A 5,800-nucleotide genomic window follows, 5' to 3' on the forward strand; every position below is an offset into this window, starting at 1 on the left:
CTTCTATTCCTCCCACCTCCCCAGTTAAAAGGCTTAATATGTGTTATTTTTAATTAATAAACCATCACACTAGTCACAATTCCCGCCTCCAGTCTTGTATGTACAGATACTTCCTTGATATTTCCTCTTGGACATAGTCCAGTCCTTGCTGATTACAAATTACAGAGGCACAAGACCTCTTTTATTCTGCACTTCCCAAAGGCCATTTTCACACTGTTCTTAACCTTGTCTCATGGGAACTGACCTTTAGAGAGGACAGTATATTACCATGAGGTGGAATGTGTCATTAAGGGCACCTTTGGAATTAAACATTTGAACTGCAGCAGAACCCCAGCAGGGGGATTCATTATTCCCAAAATACATAATTAAGCTCCCTGCTGTGATGAAGTATTATGATGAAGCACATGAGGCATCAGTAGTTTTACTGGAGCAGAAAATGCAGAGAAATGAAGCTACACTAGGTAGCTTAAACCAAGTGATCAACGAGGTTCAAAATTCTGCATCCCTTTGTTTCTTCTGGGGGAATTTAGGGAGATGGCTGCCTCTGTAGGTCAGGCTTATTTCCTCTGCCTTTGTTCAAGAAGATTCCAGCCTAGCTGTCCAGAAGCTGTCCTGCCCTTCACCAGCACCAATCATACTCTTGTTTGACTCAAGTGACTGGGCAAAGCTCTGCTAAGGAGAAATTATAATTAAATCAGATATCTCTTACAATCCAGTATCTTTAAAAAGCACGTGCAATATTCTCTTTTCTCCACTGGAGCAGAAAATTAACGCTTTTTCTTTTTATTCATCCTTCTGAATTTTGCAGTTAATCCCAAATTCTTATGCTGACTTTTACTGGGGCTGCTCTTCTTCAATTTCTTTTCTTACTTTCTCTCATCTTCCTTCTTTTTCTTACACAAACAAGCGACCATGAAAAATAATAATAATAATAGAAATCACCAGCAGCTCATGCTTTAGTTTTGGGTGATGATGAGCCTATGCCCGAGGCAGTTACTGTTGATTTAGCTGTCTAATTCCCTTAAGAAGCTTAATAACTTTTTCTTTAAAAAGTACAAGCTACACTAAGGAAGGGAACAGCAACATGGATAATAGCACACAGTAGCACAGCTAGTCCAGACAGACTTGGCTGACAGCAGAACAGTGTGGTCCCTTGGGACATGTCACACAATGCTGCCACTTCAAAGCACATTCACCAAAGTAAGGTTTTAAAGCTTTCTGTTCCTAGATGAATTTCTAAACACTGTGAGAAGTCAGTGAGCCCTCTCAGGGGAGGAGTCTCTCAGAGTCTGGGAACAGGGGGAAAAAAAAGAAAAGAAAAAAAATAAATATCTCTTTTGCAGGGCTGAATTGAGAAACTATTCATGACCTGTACAGAATGGTTCCACTACCCTGCCCTAAAAATTGTGATCAAGTAAGCTGAACTGGCAGCTCTGGAGGAAAAAGCTGTCAGGGAGAGTCAATCCCGGGCGCCCAAGTGGATATCAGTTTTGCTCATCAGCATCTTGGCAGGAAACCAAACTCTCCTTGCCTCTCCAGAGAGACCCTCTGCCAGGCTGCAAGCCACCTACAACATCCAGGTCCCAAACAGCTTTTCTTCTGACTGGACAAAGCTTCCCATGTGGCCTCAAATAATCCAATAAACATTCCCTTTGCTCAGCTGGAAACGGTGGCTCTACGTTGAGGACTCAATTAGTACTTGAGTAGCAAAAGTTGAGCTGACTTTCAGCAGCTGTCTTGACCTAATTGAGTCTCTCTTTTTTCTTTCTTTTCTTTTCTTTCTTTCTTTCTTTTTCTTTCTTTCTCTTTCTTCATCTTTCTTTCTTTCTCTTTTCCTTCTCTTTCTTTCTCTTTCTTTTCTTTCTTTTCTTTCTCTTTCTTTCTTTCTCTTTCTTCCTTCCTTCCTTTCTTTCTTCCTTCCTTTCTTTCTTTCTTCCTTCCTTTCCTTCCTTCTCTCCCTTGTTCTCTCTCTCTTTTGTTCTCTTTCACTCTTTTTTTTACCGTGCTTTTTCTCCTTCCTTCTTTCCCTTTTCTCTCTTCTTTTCTTGCCTTTCTTTTCTTTTGCATTTTGAAATGGTAACAAAACCAAGTCTTGATTAGAAGAGGAGACACTTGGGAAAAAGGATAAAGTAGAGAGTATGTGTGTCTTGACTGCTTCATTTTCTATAGGAAATGTTTTCAGACTTAGGAAATCGAACAGTTAAGGCTTAATGTGTAAAGAGGTGTAAATCAGCCTCCAGGCCATATGGGATGCCTGCCTTGAGGTGCCAACAGGGCTTTTTTAAGCAAATGTAAACATGTACACTGCTCCTCAGTCCATGTGCCTCCAGATTGGCAAGGCTGGCGAGAAGTCCCACTGACTGTTTTGTAACTAAGTACTGTAACAGCAAGGAAAACCTGTGAGGGTGGTATCTCCTCTTCTTATAGATGGGAAGGACCACGTTCCACTTGCAAGTTCTGCTTGTGTTTCCTGAAATTCCTGTTTCCAGAGCTGCTGTGCGACAAGTAAGGCAGAAGCAGACTCTGTTTGTGTCTATACAGACACTGAGATCAAACCATGTTTGCAGAGCACCTGGTACAGTGGAAAGTGTTCTTCAAGGAAGAACCTTTTCCATTTCTTATTACTCACTAGAAAAGTCATGGCTACCATATAAAGATAGGTACTGAATTACTGAAATCAGACTGTGTGATATTTCCTATCTGTATGATCAATGTATTGATAATTCCATTCCCCTCACCCTTTGCTAGAGAAACTAAAAGCTCTTCACACTGTGCACATACCCTGGCCCAAACACAATGGGGCCCAGGCCTCTATCCGCCATCTTATCAAGGACAGTGAAAAACGTCACCAGAATAATTCCGGCTCTTGCTGTGTCACACAGGAAATGCTGGATGAGGGGAGCAGTGTCCAGGATTGGGATAATGGGCTTCAGGGTTGTGGTAGCCAAAAGTGAAGCTTTCTTCAGCAGATGATTAACAGCATCCCACTAAAACTAGTGTAAAATAAAGGGGGCTGGTTCCAGCTGTGGTGTTAACACAGGAAAGCAGCAGAAAACAGCCCCATGGGTACCCTGCCTTCAGCAACTGTCCACCACAGATCACCTAACACACCACAAATGATCACATAACACACCACAAATCACTGCCTGAGGGGCGACATTTTCCTGAGCTGTGCCTCTTTTCTCCCCTCTCTCAGTAAATCCATCAGTGGCAATATTTGTTAAATTAATTTTTTCCCGCCCCACTCAAAGGTCAGCTTTGTATCTCCCATTGTCATCCAGCAGAAACACCCCTGACCAGCTGTGGGTATCAACCTACTGGCCACATTGCCAATGCCTTTGTGCCTGCTGTGCAGGCAGTAATCCCTCCACCCAATGGATTGCTCTGTGCCACAGGAACAGGTGGACAGAAAGTGTTGGGCTGTTCATTTTATGAATCTTAGGCTGAACAGTAACTCCCATGTATTTACAGAGAGGGTGTTTCTCTGAGCTGGCTGATAAAACAAGGTGGGGGCTGTGCCCAGCATCAAGTTATAGGATACTTAGGAGTGTCAAGAAACAGAAAGCTTACATAAGGAGAGGTTTTCAATAGTCAATATGTTAAAAAAGTGACTCAGCCTCTCTATTGTCATAAAAAGTAGACCAGACCTGGGCTAAGCCCAGCCTTCAGGGGAAGGGAAGGGATAAGAAGAAAGTCAAGATGTAGAGTCTATTTCCAGCCTCATTCCTGCCACATCCAAAGTTATATAGCTTTGAGTGGTCTGTTCAGTTAATAGATTTAAAACATTTACCTGTCCCATGGGAAGAGCATCAGGAGACTTAAGTGTTTTTTGAGAAGTGGTCTGATCAAAACCAGTGTTTATAGAGATGGGCTGGTGCCTCTAAGGTTTAGACAAAATGGTTCCTCACAACTAGCCTAGGCACTTAGTGATTCACATGTTTTGTGTTCAGTTCCTTTAATGGGTGTAGAATATTGTTCTCAATCACCTTTGAAACCCTGAGGGACTCAGTGACTTTTGCCCCACTGAGCCAGGTGGTAGATGCCCTGTTCCTTGGAAACATTCAAGGCCACGTTGGACAAGGCTCTGAGCAACCTGATCTTTCTGAAGATGTCTATGGCCAGGGGGTAGGACTGGATGACCTTTAAAGGTCTCTTCCAAGCCAAACCATTCTATGACTCTAAAGGGTCCCAAACTGGGCATGTTGCTGCCAAAATCAAGCAGCTATAAACAGATGTTAATTCATTTTGTGGCAAGTCAGAGAATGTGAAGCATAAATCAACTGCTGCAAGGGAGTCATCAAAGCATTGGAACAACCTTATTTGAGAGAAATTGATACTTGGTTAGAAAAACTGAGAAGCTTAAATAGGCTGTCTCCTCGGCAGGTATAAATTGGTGTGTTGTGTTCTCTCAGTAACTGGATGGTCTTTTAAATGGGATTGATGTAATTTTTAAGGGAAGAATCCATGTGTTAAACACTACACAGAAGCATCTAGCTAATGATCCAGCTGAAAATAAGTAAAGAGGTTTGATAAAACCAAGTATAAAGAGCAGGATTTGACTTTTGTGAAAAGATACTGAAAAGCTGATCATGGGCCAAAAGAATTGCAGATATGGAAGTGACTGTACAGGATCATAGCAGGAGCATTTTTCCAATGCTTCCTACAGCTTTGGGGAGAGTGCTGCAGGGTGTTCAGACAGGGATGGAGAGCCAGAACATGCTGACTGCTGCAAGACCTGGGTGGTGTGGGCCAGTGCTGTTTGGTTACCCCTGGTGAGTGTATTTATTCCTAATATTGAGCAGATGGGTGCTTTGATGTAAAGGGAAATATTTAAAATTTGAAAAATATAATGAATGCTTTGTGGAAGTGAAGTATTACATTCAGTGCCCTACCCAGGAGGACATCAGAGTTGTGATACCATCTCTAAGTCAATCTTTTAGCACTTGCTGTACCAGAAGTTTTTATTTTAGGAAGATAAGACATAATGAAGTGCAGAGGGGGTGGTACTCAGGAGCTCTGAATTGTAATCCCAACTTTGCTCAAGGCAGCCAAACAGCTGTGGGCAGGTCTCTGTGCCCTTGCTTCCCCTTCCACCTCCCTGCTTCTACAGCAACGTGTTCAGGCAGCAACGTGACTCAGGCAGCACAAACTGACTCAGACCTCTGCTAATGCTTTTGGTTCTACCTTTGCAGTGTCATAAAAACCTACTCTATCTACAGAAGTAATGAAGCATCAGTGACAGACTTGGATCTGTGCTGGTCTGCAAAAGAGACCTGCTCAGCTGAAAAGGCAGAGAGCAGCCTCACTGCCAGGTCAGCCAGGAGGGGCCTGTAATCTGCCTGTAATTAGTCTTGATACCTCACTTAGTGCCCTGTGGGTGTTAAAACAAGCCTGGGTCTCTGTCCTGGGAAGACTGCTCCTGACCAAGCTTTGTCCTGTGAAGTAAGGTAGACAAGTATCCCTTGCTGAGCCATTTCTCACAGGCAGTGGTTAAACCCTTCACAGTCTGTGCCAGGTCTCAGCATTCCGGCCCATGTTTTTCACCTCAGCTGTGCAACCTAATTCTCCCCAAGGGGCTTGTTATTTTACAGTACTCCCAAAATACTTAGTCCTTAACTTAGCAAAGACCACTGGCACGATTTGTCAGTAAATTACTGCAAAGCTAGAAAAAAAGGAAAGGAATCATAAATCCCATTTGGGTGGACTTGGTGCACAATATTATGTATGGTTTGGATGCCATCATAAATCCCAAGTCAAAGGTTAGTCTCCTGTGAAGGTATGAATTAAGTCATGGTGGTTT

The sequence above is a fragment of the Chiroxiphia lanceolata genome, chromosome 1, assembly GCF_009829145.1.
Source record: "Chiroxiphia lanceolata isolate bChiLan1 chromosome 1, bChiLan1.pri, whole genome shotgun sequence".
Lineage (NCBI taxonomy): Eukaryota > Metazoa > Chordata > Aves > Passeriformes > Pipridae > Chiroxiphia > Chiroxiphia lanceolata.